Raw genomic sequence first — 12,365 nt, 5'->3', positions numbered from 1 at the left:
ACTGATGCAAGGTTGCTTTCCACTCCTACCATGCTTCATGTAACCGATTTCGTTGGACCAGGGCAGCAGCACGTTCACACCAAAACCTAGAAGATCAAATGGAAAATGCTCATATTTCAAGATCACATTTTTCACTGCCATATCATAATGAGGACAATAAATATTGATCAAGCGATTGGGTGATTGAGGAGGGTAAATAGGCAAGTTAAAGCCATGAGAAAAGTTTTTCCATTCACCTTAAGCAACATTTGTCTTTGCAGGGGATTCGAACTGCTGATTGGTACCTGGCTGCAATGTAAGGTTTGCCTCATACTCCACTTCGACCTGAAAGTTAGCCTCTAGGTAACGCCAAAAATCAGCATCTTCATGATTGGCAATGAGTACAAAGACAACGTTTTCCTAGGCGGCAACCGGGGTTGCAATGTTATTGGTTGGGGCAAATATCATGGGACCAATAACTTCATGATCAACCGCAGGAACAAGGGGTTCACTTGTGTTACGAAACAACTATCTGCGAGTGTTTGGGAATAAAGGGGCCATTGGTGATTAGGTGTGATTTAGAGAGTTTTGGAAAAGTCGTAAAAACTCTTCATTTGATATCTATAATTGATTAATTCATAATGGAGGGCATGGCACTTTTAAGTTCACGCCCACTTAGTGTAAAAACATTTAATTCCGGTTTCAACAATTAAAAATCTTGGGAGTATCCTTACAAAATCACTGAACTTTGACCAAACAATGTATATGCCAATCTCATCAACCATGAATTCCAAATTTACCAAATTATAGACTACCAAATTATTAACAGCTAGCCAATTTTTTTATTTGGTAATAGAGACACCTAACCATTTTGTGTGGTTAGGGGCTTACCTCCATAAGGGTATATCATTAATTAATGGTTGAGGGGGATTACTAGGCGGGATGACTTCCTGCTCACCTTAACTCTATACAAAAATTTGAAGATTGGATATTCAAAAAGGAAACGTGTATGTCTTTATAGATATCAATTTATACACTTGTCTTGTTTAATTGCATCAAACTATCAACTCAAACAAGAAAAATATCTGAGGGCAGAGAGGTTTCATTGAAGCAATTTTAGGAGGTATCTACTACACTTATCTTCTTACCAGAAAATTAATTGTAGAATTAAATAGTGTTTGTACCATACTTGACCAACCATGAAACTACTGAGCACCGGTCAACGTTATACCGTCAAGGACCCAGAAGAGTTTCCCTCCAACCAGGAGGCCAATCACAGTGTGACACGTGTCGACATCAGAAACCAATCACAGCATGACACATGTCAACGTCAGAAGCCAATCACAACACGACACGTGTCAATGTCAAAATGAAACTAGAAACTCTCTTCTATAAATAGAGATCATTCTCTCATAATATTTCATAATGTCATTTGTACTAAATCATTCACTAGTACTCACTAAAGGAAAGCTTGAACCTATGTACTTGTGTAAACCCTTCATAATTAATAAGAACTCCTCTACTCTGTGGACGTAGCCAATCTGAGTGAACCACGTACATCTTGTGTTTGCTTCTCTGTCCCTATCCATTTACATACTTATCCACACTAGTGACCAGAGCAATCTAGCGAAGGTCACAAACTTAACATTTTCTGTTGTACCAAAGTCGTCGCTGATTTCGTGCGTCAACATTTGGCGCCGTCTGTGGGAACGACACTTATTCCCACTCTCTTCAGCTTTGTCAAGCTAGTTTCCACCATTCGTACACTCTCTTTTGACCAAGCATCCCTCTCCAACATGGGGAGCGAAGGAAGCCACAGCAGACAGAATAACACCCATCTTGCACCTAGTGCAAAGTAATGAAAGAATGAAGGAAAGAGGGTTTCTCTTCAAGCTAAAGTCGATGAGCTAGAAGCTCAAAACAACAAGATAGCAACGAAGAATGAGGTCATCTAGGAGCAATATGAGAAGCACTTTGAGATGCTCTATGAAACTATGCGTACTCAAACACGCGAGCTTATTGCCCTTGTGGACATTAACCATCATCTGGGTGCCCCCCAACACGGAGGGTCACCGTCCTTCGACATGGGTATCCTTGATGAAGAACGAGCTAATCATCAAAACATTAATTAACATGAGACTTCTCTCAACCCAACTGCTTCAACCCGAAGCAGGAGAAGTAGAGAAACACACCTCATTGCAGAAGGGTTGGAATGATCGAAAGCCGTTTATCGTGACTGCTGAGACTTCCTAAAGCAACGTCGAGAGAATCCCTTCCACATATGCTCGAAGATCAATGACCCAAGGGTTTTTGAAAGACTCGGTCCCCTCCCACGACCCAGGCCAGTTGCCAATCTAGGGAAGGAACGACATGTCCTAGAGGAATATGAAGGTACAGAGGACTCTGAGGTATCCGACAGACTCGCCCTAAAAGTCAGTACGGCGAGTCTAAGGAAAAATCACAAGCCCATGCTCAACCTTTCCTACTTCCAAAAGGCGATGGAAACTTACGAAAGAAAATCCCAGTGGTACATGACTCCACTCAAGACCCCTTTGTCCTACAGCTCCTTGAGGAAGTAAACAAGTTGAAGGCCGAATGTTAGGCCGAGATACCTGACTGGAACCAACCCAGGCCTGGCCTTCTCACAAGGAGGATCCTCGACACCCCCTTCAAGCAAAGACAAAACAAAAGCTTGGTTTACAACTCTATACTGGAAGGGAGGACCCAATTGAACACCTTAACCTCTTTGAGTATACCATGGCATATCGGATGCACACCGACAAAGAGCGATGTCTTCTCTTCCCCTCCACCCTCTCTGGCGGAGCTCTAAACTGGTATTGCCATCTTCCACTTGAGACAGTAGACTCATTTGAGGAACTAAGGAAACTGTTTGTCTCTCAACACATCTTCCAAATCGATCGCTTGCATTCTGCAGATGACTTGTACACTATTCACCAGAAGCCGGATGAGTCGCTACGAGAGTATGCTGGTCGTTTCAGCCATGAGTATTCTCGCTGCGTTAAGGCAGATGACAAGACCGCCCTCAAGGCCTTCACGGCAAGCCTACGTGATTGTTTCTTCAAGTACATGATCAATGCCAACACTTGGAAAACTTACTATGAGGTGATGGCACATGCTTACAACCATGCCTCCGCTGAGGCAATGACATATCAAGGGAAACCCCCCACAACCACCCCTTATCAGTAAGTAGGGAGTGGAAGCCAGATCCAACCAAATGAGAAGACCTCGACTTTCCAAACGGCAGCGGTGCTTCCCCCTACCTTACTTAATACTTTGCCAAGTCAACAGACATATCAATCTCAGGGCAAAGGGAAAGATTTCCATCCTCACCAGTCTCATTTTAGTAAAAGGAGTAAGAGACACTACCACGATAACCAAGGGTATCGCCATAATAATCCCCGACCCCAGGCAGTCTACACAGTGGGTCAAGCACGTGTCAGGACAGCTTCTACCCCGAGGTATGAGGCATACACATCTTTGAACGCCACATGCGTGGCCATTTACCCCAGCATAACACACTTGATATCGAAGCCAAAGCCGAGGCACCCGGATTACAAGCCCACGAAGAACACGGGCACGTTTTGCTGCTACCACGAGCATAACGACCATGACGACGAGAACTGTATCACCCTATGTGATCATATTGAAGCTTTGGCACGTGAAGGAAAAATTGATCAATTCCTCCTTCACCCTCTAAGGGGTAACCATAATCAACGCCAGGTAAATGTGATATATTCCATAAGTGGTGGCACACCCATATCTAAATCTTCCAACAGGGCCATGAAAAATAGTGAACAAGCTTTAAGGTCTGGCCACCAAGTGTTTCACGTGGAAGACATCAGGGAAGGTAAGTATCAAAAGCCTAACTAGGATCTAATATGTTTCTACCCTAAGGAAGAAAGAGGTATCATCTACCCTCACAACGACCCACTGATCGTGGAAGCTCACATAGCCAACTTTGAAGTACAACGAATCCTAGTAGACACGGGGGCTTCGGTCAATATCATGTTTGCTGAAGCTTTCAGGGCACTTAATGTAGCTGAACACTTGCTCGATCGCTCAATTTCCCCTCTGATAAGCTTCTCCGGTGATATCGTGCAACCTTTGGGGAGCATACACTTACCTTTCACCATTGGTACAGGCCCTTACACAGCTACTATTACCACTAACTTCCTGGTGGTTGATTGCCCAACGGTATACAATGTCATCTTCGGACGCATAGGCATCAATAATCTCAAGGCCATAGTATCCACACATATGTTGTTGATGAAATTTCCAACCCCTTATGGCAATGGTTACATCAAATGAGATCAACTTAGTGCACGATCATGTTACAACACTTCGGTCAAGCAACAGCACCTGTCTGTGCCCAAGGAAACCCTTTTTATACATGACCAAGTCATAAAGACCAGCCTAGACAAACCCAACTTGAATCTTCACGGTGGCAACAGTCAACCAGACGATCCTCGAGATGACTCTTTCACCCAGCAAGCATAACCCGCTGAAGAGTTGAAGAATGTCTCTATCTCAAAAGATTATCCAAATCGCATGGTGAAGATTAGCACCACCTTGTCACCACCCATTCGGTTGGCATTGATCTCTTTTTTGCAAGAAAACACTGAGGTCTTTGCCTGGTCATATGAGGACATGCCAGTCATCTCTCCCGATATCATCTGTCATCGCTTAAGTATTGACCCCAAGACCAAGCCAGTGAGACAGAAGCGAAGATCTTATGACACTGAATGGTACGAGGTAATGAAGGCAGAAGTTGAAAAACTTAAAGGCATAGGCTTCATCTGCGAAGTCAATTATCCAACGTGGGTAGCAAATGTTGTCTTTGTTATAAAGAATCCAACCAAAGAAAATCTCCTGCTCCAAAAGGTCTTATGGAGAATGTGTGTCGATTACACCGTCCTAAACAAAGGATGCCCGAAGGATAGTTTTCCTCTTCCTCTCATAGACAGACTTATAGACTCTACGGCAGGGTGTGAACTTCTGAGCTTTATAGATGCTTACTCAGGATACAACCAAATCCTCATGAACCCTCCGGACCAAGAACACACAGCCTTCACTACTGATAGATGACTATATTGCTATAAAGTCATGACTTTCGGCCTAAATAATGCAGGAGCAACTTATCAGAGACTGGTCAATTCAATGTTCGCCGAACAGATTGGGAAGAGCATGGAAGTTTACGTTGATGATATGCTAGTCAAGAGCAAACATACTGACCAACACATCACCAACCTATCTGAAACTTTCACCATTCTGAAGAGGTATCGAATGAGGTTGAACCCCAACAAATGTGCCTTCGGCGTAGGCTCTGGAAAATTCTTAGGCTTCATGATAAGCTAACGAGGCATTGAGGCTAATCCCGAGAAGATCAAAGTAATCTTCGACATGAAGGAACCGGTAACTTCAAAAGACATCCAGAGCCTTACTGGCAAGGTGGCAGCCTTAACTAGGTTCATCTTTAAGGCCACAGACAGATGTGCTCCTTTCTTCAAAGCACTTATGGGAAGTAAGAAGCACATTACATGGACTGATGAATTTGCTGAGTTATTCAAGAACCTCAAATACTACATAAGTAAAGCCCATCTGCTCTCCAAACCTAAGGTTGGTGACACTCTCATTATCTATCTGTCGGTATCGGCTTCAGCAGTAAGTTCCGTTCTCATTCGAAATGATGGTAATGTCCAACGACCTGTCTACTACGCTAGCAATGCCTTACAAGATGCAAAGACACGATACTCCAACATTGAGAAATTTGCTTTAGCATTGGTTATGTCTGCTTGAAAACTTCACCCTTACTTCCAAGCACACTCCATCATCGTGCTTATCAATCATCATCTTCGACAGATACTCCAAAGTCCTAACACTTTCGGGCGAATGATCAAATAGGCGATAGCATTGGGTGAGTCTGACATCTCTTACCAACCAAAGCCAGCTGAGAAGGGCCAAGCAGTGGCAGACTTCATCGCCGACTTCACATATCCTGTTGACATTGTTTCTACGCCTAAAGAAGTGGTTTCATTACCCTCGGAAGCTCAGAAAATAGAACCAACAACCCCAGCATGGAGTCTATATGTTGATGGCTCGTCCAACCAACAAGGTTGTGGAGCAAGACTAATCCTTACGACCCCTGACAAAGTGGTGATGGAGTATGCTATTCGTTTCAAATTCAAGGCGTCGAACAATGAGGCCGAATATGAAGCCCTCCTAGCAGGCTTACATTTGGCCAAACACCTTGGGGTTAAACGAATTGATATCTTCAGTGACTCCCAATTAGTGGTTAACCAGGTCACCAACAACTTTAATGCTAAGGATAGCTCTATGGCAACATATCTAGCACAAACACAATTGTTGCCTCAGCACTTCCACTACTAGATCACCCAAATTCCTCGAGCGGAAAACAGTCATGCAGATGTTTTGGCTCGCCTCGCCTCAGCGATGAAAGACAAGATTGGGAGAAAAATTCAAGTCGAATTGTTAACAGCACCAAGCACCATGGTTGCGGAAGTGTGCAACTTACAACAGGGGGATAGTTGGATTATCCCGATTTATAGATTCCTTGCTCATGACACCCTTCCAAATGACAAAGTCCAAGCTAAACAGATTTGATACAAGGCTACCCGTTACTTGATCATTAATGACCAACTCTACAAACAGGGTTTTAACCTACCATACCTAAGATGCCTTACGCCTGCAGAGGCGGAAACTGTCCTTTGGGAAATACATGAAAGAGTCTGCGGAGATCATGCTGGATCTCGATCCCTAGCACACAAGGCTTATCACCAAGGATAGTACTGGCCAACACTCCACCAAGATGCCATCAGAATATCCCGTTCATGTGATAAATGTCAACGCTACGTAACTATTCCTCACTCCCCTCCCGAGCTGCTCACTCCCATGATCAGCCTTTGGCCCTTCGCCTAATGGAGACTTGATTTGATCGGCCCAATGCCTGCAGGGAAAGGCAAGGTCTGCTATGCAATCGTTGCAGTTGACTACTTCACAAAGTGGGCCGAAGTAGAACCCTTGGCAACCACTACTGAGGCAAAAAGAGAAGACTTCGTATGGAAGAACATCCTTTGCAGATTCGGCATTCCCAATGCGATAGTCACTGACAACGGGCGACAGTTCGACAACAATAAGTTCAGGATGTTCTGCTCTAAGTTCAACATCAACTTATGTTTTGCCTCTCCAACTCATCCCCAGTATAATGGACAAGTTGAAGCCATCAACAAAATAATCAAGCGAACTTTGAAAACCAGTTTGGACAAGGCTAAAGGTTGTTGGCCAAAATTTGTACCCCAAGTTCTTTGGTCATACCGCACTTCGTATCGGACATCAATAGGAGAAACCCTATTCTCACTTACCTTTGGTATAGAGGCAGTTGTCCCAGTTGAGCTTGAGCAAGCAACGTTCCGAGTCCAGAACAACGTGCAAAGTGAAAATGACAAACAACTTACCCTCAACTTAGATCTAGTCGAGGAACACAGAAACCAGGCTCACTTGAGGAATGTCACCTACAAGCAGCACATCTCCAACTACTATGACACCAGGGTCAAACCTCGTTCTTTCAAAGTGGGAGACTGGGTATTGAATAAAAGATTACTCTGCGATAGAGTCCCAAGTGAAGGAACACTTAGTCCAAATTAGGATGGACCGTTTGAAGTTGTTGGCATCAATCACCCTGGCTCCTACAAGCTTAGAAGCTCTGATGACAAGACCCCTTGGCCATCCATAGAACGCTGATCACTTGAAGTACTATTACAAATAAATTCACATTGTACAAGTGTTAAGCTTCAGTCGTTCGGTATCCTATATAACGAAGACTATTTGGCATGAATTCAATAAAGATGTGACTTAGACAACTCGGTCCTAATCCTCTTACATTCCTAGCAATGAAACACTCGAGTTCAAAGTTTTGACATGAATGCTTCCAACAAGAAATCAAGCCTAAGTATATGTCAACAAGACTATACAAATAAACAAACAGTACTAGACAGAACTAGTACATCCAAGTTATGGCTTATATCTAAACAAAGGATTTGCTCAAACATAGACAGGCATTCATCAATGATAGTGCAAATACTTGGTAATTAACAACAAACTAGTACATCCAGAGTACATGGCACAAGCCACACAAACAACAAACTAGTACATCCAGAGTACATGGCACATGCCATACAAACAACAAACTAGTACATCCAGAGTACATGGCACATGCCATACAAACAAAAAACTAGTACATCCAGAGTACATGGCACAAGCCACACAAATAACAAACTTGTACATCCAGAGTACATGGCACATGCCACACAAACAACAAACTAGTACATCCAGAGTACATGGCACATGCCACACAAACAACAAACTCGTACATCCAGAATACATGCAGAAAAAGAGGGCACTACGAGTCATCTTCATCTGAGGCTGAACCCCTAACAATATCACTTTGTGTTTCAACCCCATTGTCATCACCACATTCCTCAGCATCTCCAGGACCATCCTCACTCTCCTGAGACTGCTCACTGATACTAGCCTCATTATCAGAGTCATCATCACAATTAGGATCAACTGCGAGGACAAAGGCTTCACCCTTTTATCGGTACTCATCCATCTCATCACGGTACTTTCGGATAATGCTTCCATTGTCGTAACGATCAATGATGGCCTCCATTTCCTTTTCTCAAAATTAGCTGCTCGGATGTAGTGAGGTCTAAAAGCATCGTGAAAGGCCTGGAAACCTAAGAACTCCTGCACAGCAGCATCCCTCTCAGTTGGGATACTTATCTTCAGCCTAGAAACCTCAACCAAGGCACTATCCAACTCCCTTTTAACCTTGGAAACCTCAAGGATGGTTGTCTCCAACTGTTCCATAGTCGCTTCCAATTGTTTCTTGAGCCTCACGTTCTCACCATTCTGCCTCTTCAAACTCTCAAAGTTTTCATCCTTAAGGCGGATGGCATCAGCCAAAGCTTTGCTCATTTTTCTGGTGTCATTCACAAGCTGCTTATTCTCATTAAACTTTGCCTTGTACCGCTCGACTTCTCGTAATCTGTCATCATACTCGGTCATGACCTACATGACAAGATAATTGTCACTACCAGGAAAAAGAGGGGAGAAAGCAAAGAAATGACAAAGTAACACTTACATAAGAAGATAGCCTCATCATCTGGTCACGATCTGATTCGTTCTCATCTAGCGGCTCGCCAAGCTCATCAACAGTGGATCGACGTCCTGCAAGGCAATTATTGACATACCTAAAACTACTTGGCTGCATGGCAACCTTCAAGTCCTTCCAGTGCATGTTGCCAACCTCTTCCTTGTACTTTCTCTTACGGCTACAACTAGGGCCACCTTCTTGGTCAGTAGACTCTATGGTTGGAGGAAATATGGGATTAATGGTAGGAAGAGGAGGCAACAGTCGTTTCTCCTCCCTTGCAACTATGGTAACAGCACACCCGATGGCCTCAACTTCAGCCTTCTTTGAGGCAGCAATCTTGAGGACCTCCTCTTGCGACTTAGGTTTAGAGGTTAGCCTCACCCAATGCTTACGAGCTCCTTTGTGAAACAAAATGTCGTCTACGGGAACTAACATGGGTGTTTTCCCTTTCTTGGCGTTAGTTTCCCCTTTCTTGCCCACTTTCTCCACTGAACAAGAAAAATCAAAGTAAGGAATGCAACTTTGTAAAAGAAAGAGGGGGCGAAATGAAAGACACAACTTACTTGCTCGTCTCTAGCACTCTGACACTAAGGATTGGAAACCGTACTTTCGAAATAAGGGTCGTAGCTTGCCCAAATATCTATCCTCTTTGGGCACCCTTAACACCTTCTCTATGTCAGCTAGCTCCCGTCCAGACAGCTTGATGGTCCCTCGCGTCACTGCACGAAGAAAAAATGGTAGAAGCAAAAGAAAATCGCAACAAATAGCAAATAATGCAAACAATGGATACATTACAACCTACAGTCTGGAAATGAGTAAGAACATGTTGCTCAGGCGTGACACCTTTAGCATACTCCCAATCATTATAAAGAAAGCACCAACGGTTTTTCCAAGTGCAGTACACCTTTTTCTTACCAAAGACAATACGCTCTCTCTCACTCCGACATACACACTTGGCATACCCAGTGTACGCTTTCACTGGGCGCATCTTATAGCAGTAGCGTCATTGATGAAAGGAAGGCTCACCTAACCTACATTCCATCCAAATAATATAAAACCCGATCAAGGTATCCCAAAAACCAGGGTAGAGTTGCCCAGGCGCATATCCAATGAAAGACAGCATCCGTTGCAACCACGGGTGCAAAGGCAACTTCACCCCTAAAGTCAATAATATCTGGGTATAGAACATAACATGACCCTTGGGTGGTTCATAGGACAATTCTTCATGATGCACCAAACGCATTCCATGACTACCTCAGGGCCTCAAGCTGCTTTTCGCTATCTAACAAGTTTTGCACTAAATGGTCTGCTGTGAACTCAGAGCGAAATATGCGTATGGCGTCACAAACAACCCCCTCACCCACTGACATTAAGAAGGAGGAACCAATATTGGCTAAGGCTTGGCAATTGCGAGGATCACCCAATCTCGAATTTTTTGTACAAGACTCCAACAAAGGTCCTGAAGACTCCAACATTGCAAGCTCAAACCTAGAGTTAGAGTTAGGGGAGCCCCCATCATTAGGACTTCCAAACTCTGACATCTACAACAAATAGAAACAAACTCTATCACCACATGAAAGATCAAAACATAAGGAAGTTCCTAGGGCGTGGAGAAAAGCTCAATCAGTTAATTATGTTTTCAACCAAATACATGAACACTCAAACAATTCAACAAGAATGAAAGTATGTGATCTAGTGGAGAAGATTACCAACCTGAAGATGGTGCAAAGCAACGCCGGAATCCTTCTCAACTATAAGAGCACTCTATCTCCAAAAATCACTACAAAATGAGCAAATGAAGACAATGAAAAGAGTGGAAACTTCTCATTCTTATAGGGTTCAACATGGCCAAAGAAATTTGAAATTCAAAATTCAAACCATGAGAAAACCCCACATGGAAAGTCTTCAAACTTCCACACAAGCTAGGGAGTTTTCAAATTTCAAACTTACAGCACCCTCTCTCTCCCTCAAAAAAAAAGGAGGAGGTGAACACATTAGCTTCATCAATTTATGGTGCCAACAAGAGCTTCATCAAAGGAGTTCAACCATAATTCTTAAAAGCTTCACACACTCTTGATCAATACAGTGTGAAGCAAAACCATTTATGGTGCCAACAAGAGCTTCATCAATGAAGGGCAACCACAATTCTCGAAAGCTTCACACACTCTTGATCAAGACAGTGTGAAGTAAAACCAATTTATGGTGCCAACAAGAGCTTCATCAATGGAGGGCAACCACAATTCTCGAAAGCTTCACACACTCTTGATCAAGATAGTGTGAAGCAAAACCAATTTATGGTGCCAACAAGAGCTTCATCAATAGAGGGCAACCATAATTCTCGAAAGCTTCACACACTCTTGATCAAGACAGTGTGAAGCAAAACCAATTTATGGTGCCAACAAGAGCTTCATCAAAGGAGTTCAACCACAACTCTCAAAAGCTTCACACTATCTGGATCAAGATAGTGTGAAGCAAGATCAATTCATGGTGCCCAACAAAGCTTCAACTCCAAAGCTTCACCTACAAAAGCTTCATCACAAAAGCTTCACCCACAAAAGCTTCATCAATGGAGGATAACTACAAATTCTCAAAAGCTTCACACTATCTTGATCAAGATAGTGTGAAGCAAAATCAATTCATGGTACCCAACAAAAGCTTCAACTCCAAAGCTTTACCTACAAAGCTTCAACCCCAAAGCTTCACCTACAAAAGCTTGACTCACAAAAGCTCGACCCACAAAAGCTTGACCCACAAAAGCTTCACCCACAAAACCTTGACCCACAAAACCTTGACCTATAAAAGCTTGACCCACAAAAGCTTGACCCACAAAAACTTGACCCACAAAAGCTTCACCTACAAAAGCTTGACCCACAAAAGCTTGACTTACAAAAGATTCACCCACAAAAGCTTGACCCACAAAAGTTTGACCCACAAAAGCTTCACCTACAAAACTTCAACACAAAAGCTTCACCTACAAAAGATTCACACTATCTTGATCAAGATAGTGTGAAGCAAAATCAATTCATGGTGCCCAACAAAGCTTCCATCTCAGAAATCCAAAAATTCGAAAATTCGAAAATTCGAAAAATCGAAAAAAAAAATTCGAAAATTCAAAAATTCAAAAAAAAAATTCGAAAAAAAAAAATTGCCTTGGCCTCCTCTTCTTTAGGCCTAACAACTTTCATAATAAATA

At 43.0% G+C, this 12,365-nt stretch overlaps 1 pseudogene; it reads right to left on the bottom strand.

Moving 5' to 3' along the window:
• Nucleotides 1-8,416: 8,416 nt before the first annotated feature.
• On the bottom strand, nt 8,417-9,607 carry LOC126585933 (uncharacterized; annotated as a pseudogene).
• Nucleotides 9,608-12,365: the final 2,758 nt, after the last annotated feature.

The sequence above is a fragment of the Malus sylvestris genome, chromosome 10 (assembly GCF_916048215.2).
Source record: "Malus sylvestris chromosome 10, drMalSylv7.2, whole genome shotgun sequence".
NCBI classification, from domain to species: Eukaryota; Viridiplantae; Streptophyta; class Magnoliopsida; order Rosales; family Rosaceae; genus Malus; species Malus sylvestris.
The sequence above is the reverse complement of the archived record's forward strand: the minus strand, read 5'-3'. Positions and strand labels throughout refer to the sequence as shown.